Source organism: Lynx canadensis, chromosome B2 (genome assembly GCF_007474595.2).
Source record: "Lynx canadensis isolate LIC74 chromosome B2, mLynCan4.pri.v2, whole genome shotgun sequence".
NCBI lineage: Eukaryota > Metazoa > Chordata > Mammalia > Carnivora > Felidae > Lynx > Lynx canadensis.
Window position 1 is genome coordinate 102,848,464 of NC_044307.1, and position 19,507 is coordinate 102,867,970.

The 19,507-nt window shown below is 39.6% G+C and overlaps 1 long non-coding RNA gene across 1 annotated transcript in view; it reads right to left on the reverse strand.

The window, feature by feature from the left end:
• Nucleotides 1–511: 511 nt before the first annotated feature.
• Nucleotides 512–19,507, reverse strand: part of LOC115514305 — a 36,087-nt gene continuing 17,091 nt past the window's right edge. Inside the window, exons 4-5 of the long non-coding RNA XR_003968936.1 lie at nt 14,032–14,373; nt 512–2,999 (exon numbers count right to left, since the gene is read on the reverse strand). This is a non-coding gene — a long non-coding RNA (uncharacterized LOC115514305). The remainder of the gene's footprint in view (nt 3,000–14,031; nt 14,374–19,507) is intronic.

The window sequence follows — 19,507 nt, forward strand, 5'->3', positions numbered from 1 at the left end:
TTTTCATACCTTTGGAGACTTCAGGACTACCATGATCTCTGCCTATTCTGCTTTTCATATTTGCATTTTCTTTTCTTTTTTAAGTTTACTTATTTTGAGAGAGACAGAGAGAGAGAGAGAGAGAGAGAGAGAGAAAGTGGGGGAGGGGCGGGGGGAGGATCTGAAGCAGGCTCTGTACTGACAGCAGAGAGCCCAACGTGGGACTCGAACTCATGAACTGTGAGCTCATGACCTGAGCCGAAGTGAGGCGCTTAACTGACTAAGCTACCCAGGCACCCTACATTTGCATTTTCTTTTAAGTTGCCCCCTCTCCAGCGTATAGTATAAAGAAATATCAAAATAAAAAATGTTACCAACTTTTTTCACAAATTCATTCAGTAAACATGTATTTTTTAAACCTATTGTCCAACTGAGGAGGGCACCTGTTGGGATGAGCACGGGGTGTTGCATGGAAACCAATCTGACAATAAATTTCATATTAAAAAAAAGAGGAAGAAAAAATAAAACCTATTGTCCATATATATATGTACATGATTTGCCAAATGGCAAGTTACCACCATGTGGTGTTGTTTGCATTGTTGTACATGTTCCTACTCCTATTTGTACATGTTCCTATTTCTCGTGAGTTCTGTACTTTGCCTCAGTACGTAGATCATAAGGTCTTAGAGGGCAATGTTAATATTCCCTGTATAGGCTAGTAATATTTTGAGCATACTAGATATGTGACGATATTCTCATTTTATTCTTGACTATAAATATTTTTATATGAAACATGGCAAAAACCAACAGCAAGGAAGCATCAGTGAACAATAATAATATTAGCTAACATCTTTTGAGTACTATGTGGCAGTCACTTTTAACTGCTTTGCATGAATTATTTAATCCTTCCAACACCTCTTTGATGTAGGTAGTAGTATTATTATTTCTCCTTTACTGATGAAAACACTGAGGCACAAATGGTTAAGTGGTGGGCCCAGTGCCACACGATACATAAGTGGTGCAGCCAAAAGTTGAACTCTGATCCTGGGGCTCCGGAGCCTAGGCTTTCAACCACAACTGTGTGCTGTCTCTAAAGATGGAGAACAAGTTGGAGGATGTGGAAATTGAAGGATTTGGAAAATGTAATTTTTTCTCACTTTTCATAAAATCGTCTCCCTGGAGGATCAGTAATCAAAGGTGGCGAGGAAATTGGATGTGAGCCTTCCCCTCTAACACCGGCGCCAACTAAACATCCTCTACACCAGTACGCAAGCAGACAGCTTGTTGGAGTTCAACAATGCAGCTGCCCTAACAGTATGAAAGGCAGTGAAAGAATATAGGCTGCTGAGCCCTGTTTACTGCACAAGAGAGAAGGGAGTTCTCTATGCCACAAGAATAAACACAAATGCCCTTTAAACATTTCTTCCCGGTGGTTTTTCCATGACAAATACCTTGCCTCAAAACTTTAGGATTATTTTACATTTCTGCCTTACCCTGAGATGAAACTATCCTGAGATAAAATGATAGATCAGTCTCTCACATACACAGTTCTGTGTGTGAATCTGCGGTGTGCTTACTCAGTCATTTATTTCTTCAACAAACTATTATCTGACTGCCTTCCTATACCGGACGTGATTGGGGCTACAAAGACAAACAAGACAAAATTCCTGTTCACGTGGAACTCACAGTTTAACCCTAAAGGTAGACAACTGACATACAATTGCATGGAGAGGGAAAAAAATAAATAAATAACAGCCTCTCTTACACGAGTGAAATATAACCCTGTCCCTACAAACGTTGATTCAAACATTTATTAATTCTGCAAGCATCTATAAAAAATATAGTATGCACAGGGTGCTTTGTAAATGATAATTTTCGTTGATAAAGTATGTCCCACAACTGAACATAGCTTCTCAGACATACTTGACCATCATAGAGTAGCATAGAACTGTTGGCCTACCTGGCTCCAAACCCAAAGGTCAGCTTATATTGAACTGTACTTGATACTGGGCCATCATCCCATACTGAGAAATATTCTAATAAACACTTCTATAAAATCTGTCTCCAGATTTACAGTAAGTATATTTGCATGAAAGCCATTCTGGGGAGGCCTGGGAGAAACCCCCTGGTTACATATAAGGAATAGTGGTGCTTCTTCTAGATATCTAGTCTACTTTGACTACATGGATATTATGTCCATCATAAGTGATTCTTATCGTAGCTAGCTGATAGAATACATAAGTCATTATTTACGAATCCCTCCTCACCATACCTTATTCAACTACTCCTACTGGTCTACCCAAGCATGTGTAGAGGACCTCATGTCAGGCACATTTTGTGCACAGTTCCTTGTATTTGTTCTGTGTTCACTTTCCCTTTGCTTCAATTTTTATTTATCTTGCACTTATCTTTTCTTGCAATAATGTACACTTCTTTGTGAATGACTTCTCTCTTGTTAAAAGTGAGATTTGGTGGAGAGATAAGTAACTTGATATCTAGCTAGCTAGATGACAGATAACAATGAAAGAAAGAGAGAGATGGCAGGTTGTTTAACAGTCTTTGAATTTGATACTTTGCATCTATCACAGCTGATGAAAATGTCACCTGTTTATGGCTTTTAGTCACCGCTGTCCTCTACTTACATGTGTCCTTTAATGCTAACCCACTAGACACCTACACTGCAATAAGTCCCTTTGATTTTCCCTTGTGCACGCCTCTCAGAAACTCCCTTTTCTCTCCAACCCCATTTCCTCTGTCCTTGTCCAGATCCTATGGCTGAGTTAAGGCAGCCATTCTTCCAAATATCCTTGTAGCAAATTCAGATTGGGGCTTCTGCCCCACTTGCAGTGATTCCCACGGCGACTTTTCCATGATACACTCCCTTTCTCCATTGGAGTAAATGGGTCCCGTGCTGTTGTATACGTGTTCTGAAGAGTTGCTGCCAATTTCTTGCTTGACCTTACCTCCATGGCCACAGTATTTGACTAGAAGGACTGCGTAACACGTAGAAAGGTATCTGGCTGCAAGGAACCAAAATTGTTTAATAGTAGCTTCAGCAAATAGAGTTTGTTTTTCTCACATAATAAGAATGCTGGAGGTAGGCGGTTGCTCACATTAGTAACGGTGCCTCAAAAAATTAAGAACTATAGTCTTTGCAATTCCCCTGACATTTCCACATACATTGCAATTCGTGGTCACTAGTTGGCTACTACGGCTCAAAGCATTATATCTATTCTAAGGGCAAGAAGAAAAGCAGAAGGAAAATGGATCCCTATCCTGCCCAATCCCTTTCATCAAGAGAGCCAATAGGTTTTTAGAAACTCTTACCGTACAGGAATCTCATTGGAATGGAGTAGGCTTTAAGAATATCTCCAGTGGCAAAAAGAAAAAAGAAAAAAACACAGAATGAGATTGTAATGCTTGGCTTAAACTAATGATCAGTTGCGTGATTTTGGGCTCACTACACCCCTAACAGACTCAGGGTTCTGTCATCAAAAAAGAAGTTGAAGCTAGGTATTGGATAGGCAGGTGAGCCCCAAAACTGTCAGCATCCCAACCTGTGGCCTCACTGATTTTTCCACGGGTGAGCACATGACCCAAACCCAACCCACAGAGACCTTACACAAGATTTTTGAAACTCTCTGGCAAGACAGCTATCTATACTCACAGATTAAGCTGAATAAAGAATGTTCTGAGAAAAGGAAGCTAACATAAATAGAAATAAAACCAAGAGATGGAACATTCAACCGATACTCAGGGCACTGATTCTTATAGAGTCATTGTTAAGGCCAGTTTACATCTACCCTTGGGTATAGAATCCAATCAGTTCTCCATTATGTTCAAACTAGATCAAGTTCGATTTCTATGCCTTGCAACCAAAGAAAGACTCTCGACTAACCTACTTCTCGACATGTTTCCCTGCTTCAGTCAGTGCAGCACTGAGCCTGTACAGTTGTTTTTATCAAACATAAATCCAGTGATGCCACCAGTTAAAAATCTGTGATGATTTCCTCATCACCTACAAGATGAAGTTCAAACATTTTGTTATATTAAAAGCTTTTTGTAACCTGCCTTAGAGATAGCACACAAATCTGTGCTTTGACCATATAAAACTTTAAATACTCTAACTTTCATGCCATTACCTCCTTTATCTGAGATGTCTTTCCCCATGTTGTCCAACTAGATAACTCCAATTAATTCCTCACGACCCAATTCAGCATAACCTGCCTCTATAGCTTCCATTGACCTACATAGGTACATTTACACCCAAACATACATATATCCATCTGCAAAAAGTCTCACTCATGTCCTTTTCTCAGCTCTAATAGTCCATTTTGCATATCTTGATTACAACATGGATAGCATTGTAGCATAATTCCTCCCAACTAAGTGTGAGTCCTGCAAGGTCAGGGACTGAGAAAATTCAGTGAGTGTTTGTTTAATTAAAATAAGTGAAATATTTGCACAAGTGGAGGAAGAAAGGAACGCCAAAAATCGTCTGAGTTTTTCTCTCATTTGGCTTATAGTCAATTAAATTCCTCCGTGTTTTTTTCTTGAACTGTTATTATAGTCACCTCCCATCTTGTAATAATGTTACTGATAATTTATATTTTTATGATCATGTCTGTGCATAATAATATGTTTACGCACAATAAACCTGGTATTGTGTTTTAGCTTAGTTTTACAGATGTAAAATATTTTGATGATTTGATTCTATAATTGGAAACTATCTTCCCATACTTATGTAAAGCATTTAGAATTATCACTTCTATATTTCCACAACATGTATTGATAATATGTGGAGAAGGGTAGAATTTAGAGTTGTGTGGGGCATCTAGTAGGACCTTTATACAAAGTTGACATTGATCTATTGACCAACAGTCTTTGAGCCTAATTATTATAATTTTTTAATTGAGGTATAATTGACATCAGCCCAATTTTTTTTAATCTTACCATGAATCTATCTAAACAGAGTTTCATCCAAGTCATAGTTCTTTTTTTTTTTTTTTCCCAAACCATGGTTCTTAACTTTGTTCTCAAGAAACCAGTAATTTTGGAATGAGATTGAAAATACGTACATAAATATACTTATTTTAGAGATGAAGAAATGTAGCTTCAGAAAAGCTATGTGACTCATGAAAGTTTATAGAACTGATAAATAGGAGAGTTGCATCAGTTTTCTGACAATCCAATGATTGTTTAATTATACAATAACCACCTCAATGCAAACTCTATCAAATGTCCTACTGAAACAAAACACTGTACCTGTAGCATTTTTTTCTATCTACCACTCCACAAAGCTCATTTAAATAGGAAATGGTATTTCTTTGGTATGATTTGTTTTCAATGAACCCATGGAATTTCTGAACAATCACGGCTTCTTTTTCTACATGCTCACCAACCATCTGTTAATAATCTAGTTTAATCCTGAATGTCTCTTCTAGTTATCCAAGACGCCTCTAGTCAGAGTGTTTGCTCAGCCTCTTATAACCCTCAAAACTGTAAGACTTCTGTAGATTTTTTGTGCTTGGAAACACTTTTGTTCAGGAGCTACATGATCCAAGGAGGCTGAATATGACTAAGGAGATACCAGTGAACAAGCTTAACAACCACAATTCTTTTTCCTTTTTTAATCTGGAAGATATTCCCTTCTCAGCTATTGTCCTGAGTGGCTTCAGAATTACTATATAAAAAGGGCTTACGGGCAAAAATCCATTTTGGAAGAGGAGGACTACATGTTTGTCGTGAATTTGCATGCAGAACAAGTTCACTGTTTTTGCATGCAAATGTTTTGATTTAGATTGTTAAGCATTTGGTATGTTTGGAGGGTATGTTATGGAGATTGGGGTAGGGAACTAAAACACTGCCCCCAGCCACCTTTGGTGTTGTCACTGGATCCTGGCCAGTTACTTCACATGCCTGAATTCCTATCTCATCCAAGTGACATGCTTGCTTTGCAGTCAATAAGACCAAGGACTGAACAGAAGCCTGCTAATTGTCCAGACCACTCATGTCTGGTTGCCAATTGGCAGTTTCCCCTGGAACAGTAGTACATTGCTCAGTGAGAGAAGTCATTGTAGACCAACCTGAGACGTTTCCATCCCCCAAGGGGAGCACAGCAGAGGGACTCAAAGACTTTGCCAACCAGAAGTCTGAAGACTTAATTTCTCCAGGGAGGAGCAGCCTGCTGTTCAAGCCAATAAAATCACAAACCAAGAAATCCAGACTATAAAATACCTCTTCATAAAATTCACACTGTGTTGGAGGTAAGGATTAGATCTATCTTGAAATCTCATTTTGGTTGCCGATGAACGGAAGAAGAAGAAGAGGAAGAGGATGAGGAACGTGAACAAGAGCAAAAACAAGGGGAAAGAAGAAGAGGAGAAGTGGAATGAGGAGGGGGAGGAGGAAGGGAAGAAGAAGGAGGAAGGGGAGGAGGAGAAGGGAGAGAAGGAGGAAGGGAGGGGGAGGAGAAGGGACAGGGGAGGAGGGGGAGGAGAAGGGTCAGGGGAGGAGAAGGGACAGGGGAGGAGGGGGAGGAGAAGGGTCAGGGGAGGAGAAGGGACAGGGGAGGAGGGGGAGGAGAAGGGTCAGGGGAGGAGAAGGGACAGGGGGGGAGGGGGAGGAGAAGGGACAAGGGAGGAGGGGGTAAGCCACATAGTTATTGTACATTGCATAGACACACACACCCTTACACATGTACCTACAACCTTGATTTAGCGAGGAAACCAACGTAAATATAGGACCCTTGTTTCTCAGCTGTCAGGGCAATGGGGCCAAAGATTATCGCTCAGTCTAAACCAATCTCCTAAACTTAAAAGCTTAAAGGCATTTCCTTGGTTTGTTATTGTCAGGGCCAACTCGGGGCGGGGCAAGGCCCTAGGCAAGTATTGTTCTGTGTGCACATTCATAATGAGATCAAGTTAACATAATATTTCGAATGCTGGAATTCCTTTCTTTCGGAAAGGAATATAAATAAAATGTCACCTCTAAGATGGGGACAGTGAAGACCTAGGAAGGGGAAAGACTCAAGGTCTGATTTCGTCTGATCTTGGTGATGTTAGGATGAGGTGGTTAGACTGCATTGTCTGCATGTGGATCAATGGTATTTGTCTCTTGGTAAACCAATTCCCTTCTGCTTTAGAAGCAGTCTCTCAAACACCAATGTTGGAGTGCCCCTAAAATGGTAATTTCATACTCTCTAGGGGCCATCCCAGACATGACCTTTAAAACACAATTAAAATAGCCAGCCATTTCCACATTTTTCCAGGACTCAGAAATTATGTTGTTTAATTAAATTTATCAGTAGCTAAAGGGAACGGTACCCCAGTCATCGTTTACTTGTTTCTAATAAAATTTATAGTTATTTTAACTTTTCTTATTTTTTCTTTAATTTCTGAAACTGTTAATATAGTGGAAGGCTATCAAACTCAAGTTTGTGTAGGAATAGTTTAGAATATTCTATTGCCTGGATAATTACTAACAAGAATGTTATTAGCCTGCAGTGAAGGGAAGCTGTTTCCCCAGTGTTAAGTCAGGACTATTTTCAGAGCTTTCCTTAATGTGGAAACTAAAGAATTAGCAGTAAGACCTTAGAGAAGCCTTTCAATTCTCAAAACATCTTTTTAAATTTTTTTTGTTTTTTGTCTACCCTGTAGGTTTGCCCACAGAGTTAAACATTTGGAAAAACATTTTGCAAAGAAAAATGTGAAATGCATGTTCATGGGAAATGGTACTTAAGAGCTACTCTTTAAGAGTGAGATGTTTATCGAAATAAGGGAACCTAATTGTCAAAAATGATGGGAAACAAATGTGAAAAGTCCTGTGTTTGGAACGCAGGCTACACGGAACACTTAAAAAATCAAATGCTGTGTTTCAAAAGAAGAGGCATAGTTTTAGAAGTTGCCATCTTTTGGAAAAAGTGTTCAGTTTAGGGATGAAAAAAAAAAAAGAACATGGCTGACAAGGGACGTGGAATAAGAAACAAAGAACATAGGTGCCAAAGTTCTCTTCTCTGAAACATTGGGTCACCACTTGAATATCAGTCTACCTGTTCTATAATATTCAGTGACATCCCAGACCAGCCCTGCTGAAGACATATACTAAAGAGGCTGATAAGTGAGAGCTGCTGGAGATAGGACAAAATTCTCTGCGAAGATGAGATGTATAGCACTGCTTGTCTAAATTCTCAATATCTGCAGGGGTTTATTATTAGTTTCCAGAGCATCTAGACTAGAGTTTCTCAAACTAGTGCTATTGACACTTGAGGAAGCTAATTCTTCGTTGAGAGAAGACTGTCCTGTGCATTGTAGGATGTTTAGCAGCAACCAGCCACCCTGGCCTCTATCCACAAGATGCCAGTAGCAGCTCCCACCCTGCAGTGACAACCAGAAATGTCTCCAGGCATTTCCAAATGTCCCTGAGATGGACGAGGTGTAGGAAATTGCCCCTGATTAATATCTGCTGCTCTAGAGGATAAAACATTGATTAGGATTCTGAGTCTGTATTGTGTATTTGCGAGTGCATTCAGCAAAGATGTAAAATTCATGAGGACAGAATAACCCTGGTCCCCACCAAAAAGGTCAGTAAGTTGAGGATCCCTCTATTCTTGTCAGGTAATAAGGATTGCTTCTGGTCCTTCCACAGAGTTTGGTTCCAGCTGTATCCTTCGTCACTGGTACGACCAAGAACTTGTGATCTGACCTTTCAATAAGGCTTCGTTTTCCTCAGTGCAAAATGGGGTCCGTATCTGCCTCAAAGGATTGTTGGAAGGATCAAATAAAAAGCTTATCTTAACACTCACACTGGACGTCACCTAGCCAATCACCATCTATTATTGCCTGGCACAATTCATATTCAGGTTCAATGAAGCAGATCGGTCAACTTTTTATTATTTTAACCACTAACCCAATCGGCATGGACAGATCTCATTAACTGGAACACGTTTGAATAATCATACAGGAAGACCTACAAATAATTAGAGCTCTTTCCAGCTTGTATTTTGACTTGCCTTTAGTTACCCTCATGATGGATGGGTATTAGTCACTTGCTGCTGTACCATCAGCCCACAGTTTTTGTTTTCAGTGGGAGTGCCCAGTAAAATAGTTAACATCAACTTAACTGCAGTTTGACAAACCACAGAGTCGTTTCAATAAACACACAGTGTGCTGAGCTGTGTGCACTTAGGAATGGGTGAATGTTGACCAAGAAGATCCTATTTGGGGGTCCACCTCATCATAAGGCAGGCACAGTCTTCCCCTGAAATCACGGAGCAGTTGCAATTACTCAAAGCTTCACCTTAAATAGAAATACACCTGCCAGAGGAGAGAGGATGGGAAGGACTCACAGCAGGTAGGAGCAGACCACGATTCGAGTGACAGGAGGAAACAGGCCCTTCTGAGGTGGTCCCTGCTCATTTTTGCTGAAATTTTCCCAAAGACCGTGCTGCTCAGGATTGTGCAAGAGGACCAATGATTACTATGAGAAGCAAAATATTCTTCTTTACAAAAGCTTTCCAGAGGGATTAGAATGTTTATGACACTTGGAGACTAGCCAAGCCAGTGTAAATTCCAGCACAGCATGGAGAAGTGATCAAGTTTACAACCTGTGGTCTATACATTGGGCAAGCATGCCAGATAGCTCCCCGAGAGTGGCATTACCTGGAAAGCTCTTCAGAGGAGTCTACAAGGGACAGATGATTCCTCGTCTACAGTCACCTCTCTAGGGGAGAATCCCTGCTTTAACCAGCTGTGCAACCTCAGGAAACCTCCCCCAGAAAGATGTCTGAGGGCTTCACCTTGGAGTGCAGCTAACCCAAGAAGTAACTGCTATCCACCCCGCTCTTTCCAGCCTCATCTCCGGCTCCAGAAGTTGGTGCCTACTCACCTGGGTGGACAAGACCCTTATAGCAGCAAGAAACAGAAATACAGCTCCCATCAGCATAGGCCAAGTACAAATTTATTGACTCAATGAAAGAAAAGAGTTGACTCGGGAAAAGAAGACTCTCAATCAAACGAGAGAATACAAGCCCAAGCTCCTCCCTCACGGTGTGAGTGCGCAGTGAGCATTTCTCTGAAGAAGGAGACTGCTGTTCTGGGCATCCAGAACCATAGATGTCTACCCCTACATTCAGTAACTCCCCACAAGGAATCTTGATGCATAGCAGTATCGGTGCTTTGGATCAGGCCCACTGCCTGCTCTGGTAAATAAAGTTTTATCGCATACAGCCAAGTGCATTCATTTACGCATGATCTATGGCTGTTTTTGCCCTGCAATGGCAGACTTAAATAGTTTGCTATAAAGATCGTGGTATCGACAAAGCCTGGGTCTACTGGCTGACTCTTCCCAGAAAAAATGTGCTCACTCCTGCTCTAACTAATTCTCTCAGAGATTATCTCGACTTAAAATCTGGCTTGAGTAAATCCAAAATGGTTACAGGTTTGACAAACCTTTCCAGTCCCTAAATGTTTTCTTTGAAAGAAAATTGGTTGTGTATTTATTCCTGTACTTTCCCTGAGACATCTACTTGTTTATACCCCCTATTTTGAACGGCTAAAACCATGAGGCTACACGTTTACATTTTTAAACTTGTTTTGTATTTGGTAGGTTTGATCATGTATGAACCCCAAATAAATAGGCTTCCCATCACCCTAAGTAGGTAAGAGTCATGTGTATTATTGTTAGAATTCCCCACTTCAACTCTTTTTTTTTCCCTTTAAATAATCAACTAATCTCAAATGATAAACAGATTAAAAAAAGGTCCTTTCACACATTTAAATCTCTTGCAAAATCCATAAAGTCTGGACAAGATTTGACTGAAACAAATGTTTTTATTCTTGCTGATTTAATTATTACTGATTAAAATAGATCTTATTTTTCCCTGGGACTTGTCTACAACTCAAGATTTCAAAAGGGACTGGTCCTAAAGATGCTGCAAGGGACTTCCTTTTAGTCTACGTTTTCTCTCTGTAATTGCTAAAATTGCCTGGCAATCAAACTGGACTATTAGTTCATGAGAATTCTTGTGGGTTTTGTAACGAGCTCGATAGTCCATGCCCCATTTCTTCTTACTTGTCCTCATATTCTATGACTTAACGAGAAAACAGAGGGAGGTAAAAAAAAAAATAATAATAATACAAAATAAAATAATAAATTAAATTATATAGGAAGAACATTCTATCCTTTTTTGCCTGTAAAAATTTTCTTGATGCTATAGTTTAGGTGATTAATGATTTTTACACAATGGTAAAACTTAACTTGAAAAAGCTACATCAAAAACAACCAAGTAACTGGGGCGCCTGGGTGGCGCAGTCGGTTAAGCATCCGACTTCAGCCAGGTCACGATCTCGCGGTCCGGGAGTTCGAGCCCCGCGTCGGGCTCTGGGCTGATGGCTCAGAGCCTGGAGCCTGTTTCCGATTCTGTGTCTCCCTCTCTCTCTGCCCCTCCCCCGTTCATGCTCTGTCTCTCTCTGTCCCAAAAATAAAATAAACGTTGAAAAAAAAAATTTAAAAAAAAACAAAAACAACCAAGTAATGAACAAACACATTTGTTGAGGGCCTGCTATATTCAAACAAAGCACTGTTTGGGATAGTGGTGGTTATAAGAATGTCTAAGACAACATCATCCCTCAACGAGCTCCCAATCTACAAGGAAGATAAACAGACAAATACACCCCAAATCACACTTTGATGGAGGAAAGGAAAAGTGCTATGGGAACGCAGTGACAAGAACAATGAATTCAAAGTAGGAAGGAGGAAGGTGCTTAGAAAATGTTCCCCGGGGAACACGCATTGGAATTCAATCTTACAACCTCTGATATGTGTGTGAAAGGGTGTGATGAGAGCTCTGGTTTACTGTACTTCGAGGAGAGATAATACCATGAACAAAGGCAAAGAGATGTGTGTTCCCCTTTTAATCACCTACCGTATTGCACTGGAAATTACTTGTTCATGGGTCTGCCTCTGCCACCAAATTTTCAGTCCCTAAGAAGGGGCCACATCTTCTCTATCACCTGTGAGGCTAGACCTTCCCATGTAGATGCCCCTTGAATTCAGCAATCCCGAATCGACCCTGTGATTCAATCTGTTTCTTATTTAACTCATTTCAGTTGTAATTCACGTTTTCCAAAATTCAAACTTAAAAAAAAACACTGTAAATTCTAATCCCTGCTTAAATCTCATCAGTTTACAGGGACCCTATATTTATCCTCTTGGTTCCTCAGTTTCCTAATCTACCAATTGGGAAGGGGGGCAGGGTACACTGCAGAGGAAGAGTAATAACACATTACAAAGATCACGATAAATGAGACAGTACCTATCATGATAACATACCTAACTCCATGTTAGACGCAGTAGCTAATTAATTTGCCTTCATTTCTTTTCTCTTAAAATGAAGGGCAGTAAATCGGTTTTCCACATGCTCAATAGTAACATAGAATTTTCTAAAACTGTCCCAGGGTCCTCTTTCCCCTGTGAGCCCTTTTAAAAGTATTCCATAGTTGAATGCATTTGGGGACGTTGGTACCATAGCCCCCTCCTGACTGGTTACAGGGCACATGAGCATATTAAAGGCTCAAGTAAATCCTACAGTAAACAAGTCTGTTTAGCTTTATTTATTCCAATGTCCTTCAAACTTATTTGATCACAGACTTCTTCCCCATGATACTTGATACATGACAGCATTCATCAAGACGTACTTTATGAACTCAGGTCTAAAGAGGACATTCCTGGCTCACCACCGTCATTCTACCACCCACGTCCCAAATATTCTTGCCCTTATTCACATGTTATTGCATAAGGAGACATCTCAGGAAGGTAATTTTTTTGATTGTTCGTTTGTTTTGTTTGTTTTTTGGCTCCGAATAGCTAGCTGTTTTCCTAAGTCATGTGTCCTGTTTTCTTAAGCATGACTTAAATAGTCCTCCTTCCACTAATATTGAGTGTTTTTTTAAACCAAAGCAAAGTAATTAAGGACCATGTAATTTTAAGGTTTATAGTTTCTCTCTCTCTCTCTCTCTCTGTCTCTCTCTTAAATCTGCACTATTTGGGTTTATGTATTTATTTTTAATGCAAAGATTTAAAAAAGCTCCAGGAAAATCTCCTTAATGACCCACACCACCCATGGCTATCTGGGCTTCTCATTTCGACCCCCTGCCACTGTCACTGAAACCGACCCAACACTGTTATCATTTGTCATTCAGCACTCGCTAATGTGTCTATGTGAGGTTCAGCCCTCTTTCACCAGTGTTTCCCTTTTTACTTATTTTACTTTCGCTATTATCCACTAGTCCTAGCCTGAGGATATTTTCATCTTGCAAAAAAAAAAAAATATATACATAATAATGATGCCTCTCCTCTTGCATTGTGAAATCAGAAAATTAGAAATATCTCTTTCATAAGCTCAAAACTCTAGGTACAAAAAAATGCCAGAAAGCTTTTATGAAAAGTAGCAAAAAAAACAATAGTAAATTAGCCCAAAATGTACAAATGTATGTTTGAAAGTTTGGAAAATACTTTTGCCTTCTCGTTTCCCTGCTAGTGTTCCACACAGAACTCTAAGTCCCCCAGCATGGAGGTAACATCCAACTTATCTTTTTACCCCCAGGACTTAGGGTAGTGTCTTGTGCACGGGGTATTTGTTCCCAAATATTATTTACTGAACTGAACTTAATTTTTTATTATTTTTCGTTAATGTTTATTTTTGAAAGAGAGAGAGAGAGAGTAGGGGAGGGGAAGAGAGAGAGGGAGACACAGAATCTGAAGCAGGTTCCAGGCTCGGAACTGTCAGCACAGAACCCGACGTGAGGCCCGAACTCACGGACCACGAGATCATGACCTGAGCCAAAGTCGGATGCCCCAACCGACTGAGCCACCCAGGCGCCCCTGAAGAGCAATGAATTCTAATTTTATATCAACTCTCTGAGTCTTTACATGAGCAGAATCTGAGTAAACCAGTAGGAAAAAAAAAAAAAAAACCAAAGTGGCCCATATGCCCTGAAACTCAAATCATTTTTAATACTTAAACACCCAAAGAAAAAGACAAAGAACGTTTACCTTTGTGTTGGAAATTCTCTCCGTTTGAGGAATAACATCTTGATTATCCAGAACTTACAACTGGGTGTTAGCTTGCTCTTCTCCCGCTTCAGGACAAAAGGGTGGGAAAGCGAGAAAGAAAAGACAAGAGGAGAGAGGAAGATGGAGAGAGAGGGAAGAAGGGAGGGAAGTAGGGAGGGGGAATGAGGAAGCCAAGAACAAAGGAATGAAGGAAGGAAAGGAAGGGGCTGGGATCCAGGTTGCTTATTTACTTCAAACAACTTTGACAGTTTGTTCCCGAGCGAGTCTAATTTAGGTTGAACTCCCATCGGTCTTCCTCAAGCTTCAGTATTGCATAGTCACCTTCAAAAGGGAAAATTTTGATGGTGAACTTACCTTTACCCTTAATCCGTTATCAACAAAATTCAACAGGGAATGCCAAAATAAAATAAGTAGAGGAAATAATATCAATGAAGTTTTCAATCTTGCACTTACATTTGCTCCTGCATTTATTGCTACTGAACTTTTCCAAGTTTCCTTGTCAAACACAAGCAAGAAAGATCCGCAGGGGACGTTTCCTCACAGTCTGAACCTCGTGAATACGGCGCTGACTGCCTCTGCTGCTCTTTTCACTTGAACGTCTGTCCTATTTGCCAAGGGAAGGCCTGAAACTCCCATTCCTTCTCTCTAATCAGTTATGGTAAAACCATCTTTTGCCTGGCATTCCATGATATCATTTTGCCTCCACATAGCCGAAAGAGTTTATTTATGTAATAAGTCACCTCCTATTATTTTCTTCATTACTCTGTAACAACGAGTGCTCAATTTCACTTTTATGGTGTCCAATCAAAATCTCAATTTCTTGACTAATTTAAGAACATTTCTGTCATTATGGCAGAATGCCATAGTTGGCAAAAGAGGGATGTCTTGGGGCGCCTGGGTGGCTCAGTCGGTTGAGTGTCGGACTTCGGCTCAGGTCACGATCTCACAGCTTGTGAGTTCAAGCCCCCCATGAGGCTCTGTGCTGACAGCTCGGAGCCTGGAGCCTGTGCCTCCAGATTCTGTGGATTCTGTGCTTTGGATTCTGTGCCTCCCTCTCTCTCTGCCCCAACCCACTCGCATTCTGTCTCTGTCTCTCTCAAAAATAAATAAACATTTAAAAATAATAACAATAATAATAATAATAATAAAGAGAGATGTCTTGGTGGGTCAGTCGGTTTAAGTACCCAACTCTTGCTTTTGGCTCAGGTCATTATCTCAGGGTTTGTGGGTTCGAGCCCCACGTCAGGCTCTGTGCTAATGGTGCAGAGCCTGCCTGGGATTCTCTCTCCCTCTCTCTCTGCCCCTCCCCTGCTCATACTCTCTCTCTCTCTCTCAAAATAAATAAAAAATAATTTTAAAAGATTACTTAAAAAAACTAGCAAATGAAATTCATCTTAATGACTACTTTGACACAATGCTGTTTTGACATTAGACTGGACAAAGAACATTAAGAATTAAATATTGGGGCACCTGGGTGGCTCAGTCGGTTGGGCGTCCAACTTCAGCTCAGGTCATGATCTCACAGCTCGTGAGTTCAAGCCCCACATCGGGCTCTGTGCTGACAGCTCAGAGCCTGGAGCCTGCTTTGGATTCTGTGTCTCCCTCTCTCTCTCTACCCTCCTCCGCTCATGCTCTGTCTCTGTCTCAAAAATAAATAAACATTAAAAAAATTTTTTTAAAAAGAATTAAATATTAAGTCCTTAGATGATCCTTCAGCATTGACACTAGGAACCCAAATGGAGACCCTGAATCTATACAGCAGTGTTTAGGTTATCTGGCCCACAATACACGTACGTTGTTTAATTCAGTGAAGTGAAAATACAAAATGAAAAAAAAAAAGTTCTCATAGAATTTGTACACACTGAATAAAACAGAATATTCCAATTTGGAAAAAAAATACTTTTATAGATCTACTGTCTTGAACATTAAATTTATCTTTAAAATAATGATCCTTATATTTTTGGACATTTCAATTATCAGAGCAACTCTTGATTAAACTGGCTTTATTTTCCAAGATAGAGTTTGGGGGTAGGAGGTTGGTTGATTTTTAAGTTTTTATCAAATAATTTAATTAAAGATGTTTTCCCCCTTAAAATGTTGCTTATTTTTTTTTTGATTCTTTAAGTTTATTTATTTATTTTGAGAGAGAGAGAGAGAGTGGGAGGAGCAGAGAGAGGAAGAGAGAGAGAGTCCTAAGTAGACCCTGCAGTGTCAGTGTAGATCCTGATGCAAGGCTTGAACCATTAAACCATGAGATCATGACCTGAGCCAAAACCAAGAATTGGAGGCTTAACCCACTGAGCCACCCAGACTCTTCAAAATATTGTTTCATCTGAAATTTTAGTTTATCAACACTTTCCACTTGTCAAGAGTTTTGTTTTCTTTTTTCCCCTAGTGGTTTCCAGTTGCCAAGACTTGTAATTCAGTTTCTAAGTAGTAAAAGCATCCATCCAAGACCTGATAACAAGAGAGCTCATTGTAACATGTGTAACATTTTCTGTAATTATTTTGTTCTTCTTGTAATAGTTTTTTTTTTTTTAAATCAGTTTGTAACTAATAGAATTTCTTTCTCTCCCTGTTTTTTTTTTTTTTTTTTTTTTTTTTTTGGTGACTAAAAATTTTCCTTTAAAAGTCATATTCCTTAGGGGTTTTATATTGCTGAACATTTCCTTTTTGTTTCCAACTTGGATGTTTCAGTTGGTGGTGTAATCATTCTTTAAGGAAACTATCACTTTATCTAAACATGTCATCATTCAAAATGTCCCTGTCGTTTCAATCCACAAAGGACTGAAAGTAGAACAAAATATCAATATGCAGTGAAAGAACTATGTGAGTATTTGGAATCTGGTTTTCCTTTGCAGAAAAAGCAAGTCAGCTATCCAGAACACCACCCAGATAGTATCAAATCACATTAACTAACCATGTGGACCCATTCCAAAAAACCAATTTCAGAGTTACTGGGGTTTCTGACTTTGAACAAGATAATGTCATTTCTATTGAAACGATTCACTGAAATTCAAATTTAATGCAGCCTGGACTATGGTCATTACCCATAACTACCTAGAGTTATCTTGCCTTATGAGATCTAGCATAATTTCTGTTTTTCTCTGATATGACCAACTTTCCTTTCTGGGATGTTAATTTATAGGAAATGGTATATTTAGAAATAAATATGAAAGTATCCTTGAGGCATGAAAAACTTGCTCCTCTTGAGGGTTTTCTGGCTTGGTGGTACTGGGTTGGTTTGTTTTCTTCTTATTCCCAGAGTTAACACAAATCAGCAGTTTGTAACACCCTAATTGCAACCAAGACCGAAAACTTAATGCCAATAATACCAATAAAGCAACTTGAAGAAAATCATTAAGTACTAGGCTAGCTATTAATGATGATGATAATCATAATAATGATATTTTATGCCTCTGTAGTGCCTTTACTCTGAGCATCTCAGAGGACTTTATGGATAAATGCTTTGATCTTACCCAAATAAATCTGACTTTTCATTTATATGCACTTCTGTAAAGTTGCTTCAAATCTCAACATTAATCAAAAACACGGAATCTCTCAATTTTAAAATTTCAACACTTAGCTTATTTAAAGAATACCTGTGCACTTTTTTGATGTTCTAGAAACAGCTTGCTTCCTGGGAATTGATTATAGGTGTTATCGGAGTTAAACATCTATTATTGTAAGAGGTACCAGAATAAATATAGATATTTGCATCTCTTCTAGGTCAGGAATAGAAATTCTAATGACTTAGAAAAGCAAATCTTGGATAAATTTGTCTGATCTCAGTAAAATGTAGGCATTTCATTGTTGCTGTTTTTCCAACTTGAATATCTGAGTAGGAGAATTCTTTGTATTTTTAAAAAAATACACACACACACACACACACACACACACACACACACAAACTCCTTGGGTTTAATGGTGGTCTGCCATGTTGTAAGATACTCCAGAAGTGAGAGTACTCTATGAATAATATTTCTTCCTTTCCTCAATGTGGATCTTTCCTGATAGAAAAGGGCAGCTTTGACCAAAGGGTACATTTTGCTCTGTGGTAAAAGCATAAAGTAGCTAATGGTCTCCTGATAGAATCTATACTCAACTTCCCCAGGTTCACTCATGATCAATCCCAAACATTTGGCTTGATCATTTAGCCAATGTTACATAAACAACAACAAACCCCAGTACCCAGTAGGATTACTGAAAGCACTAAAAGAGTTAAAGACTGAGGAAGTTCCTAACATGATGCCAGGCATCTATGACTACTTATGAAGCAGGGGCATGATCCCACTGAAAATTAAATTAAAACAAAACAAAACAGAACAGAAAACAGACTGAAATAATAACAGAAAATTCAATTGCTATCTTACGACCAGGTCTCTTAACCTGGAGTCCATGAATAGCCACCTCTCTAGACAGCTTATAAGCAAAACTGGAGATAAATCTGTACATGGGAATTCTTCCAGAGTCTATCCCTCTCATCAGACATTCCGAAGAGTCCCTGACCCAACAGAGTTCAGATACCACTGCCTTACAGTGATAATAGTGTTGTCAATAGCAGTGACAGCATGACAGGAAAACCTTCTCCCTCCTTCCCTACCCACCACACCCTCACACATTCACTACAGGGGAGAAAAAAAAGTTTTAGAAATTGGAATACTTGATAATTGAGTGACTGATGCTGATACTTTCCTGGTGTTTTTATTTGTAAATGAAAGTGTGAAGTCCATGAACCCTGCACTACTGGTCTCCCATTATCTGGACACACTAGCTTGATTGATGTGTTTTCTTTCTCCTTTTCTTCCTCTTCTACTCTTCTTATCTGTATATCCCCTTCCACTAATTTCTGGATACACAGAAGTCAAAATGTTGACATGCAGCTAGATGGTGATGCACAGTGTTTGTGAATCCCAGTGCCTGGGGTTTGCGGAGTAGCTTTTAGTTTTAAAGCATTCACTGTGAGGTAGGCTATGATTCATTTGCATTTTGCAGATCAGAAAATGGAGCTCTGAGTGGTTAAATGAGTTGTCCAATTGCAGTCAGCTAGTACAAGACAGAGTCAGGGCCCAACCCTGCTGTTGGGCCAATTCAAAATCTTATTCCTCCAACTGAGACCACTTTTCCCAAAGGGACACAGCCTGGCTGTCTTCCCCCACAATACTCCATAAAAAAGCGTTTCAAACTCAAATGCATCCTAATTAACATGGCTCTGAATTGGAAGATATAGAAGGTCTGAAAGACAACAACAACAACAACAACAAAACAACCGTTCAACTTTCTTACCCCACACGTGACCGGAAGACCCCACGTAAAACAAAAGTACCAAATGATGCCGAACTACACCAGTCTGTGTCTTTGAAAGTAACCCCTCACAATGGAGAGTTGGGGCAGGCAATAACTTTTTACCCCATTTTCCCTAACCACCAACCCAAAACGTGTATTCTGAGTGAAT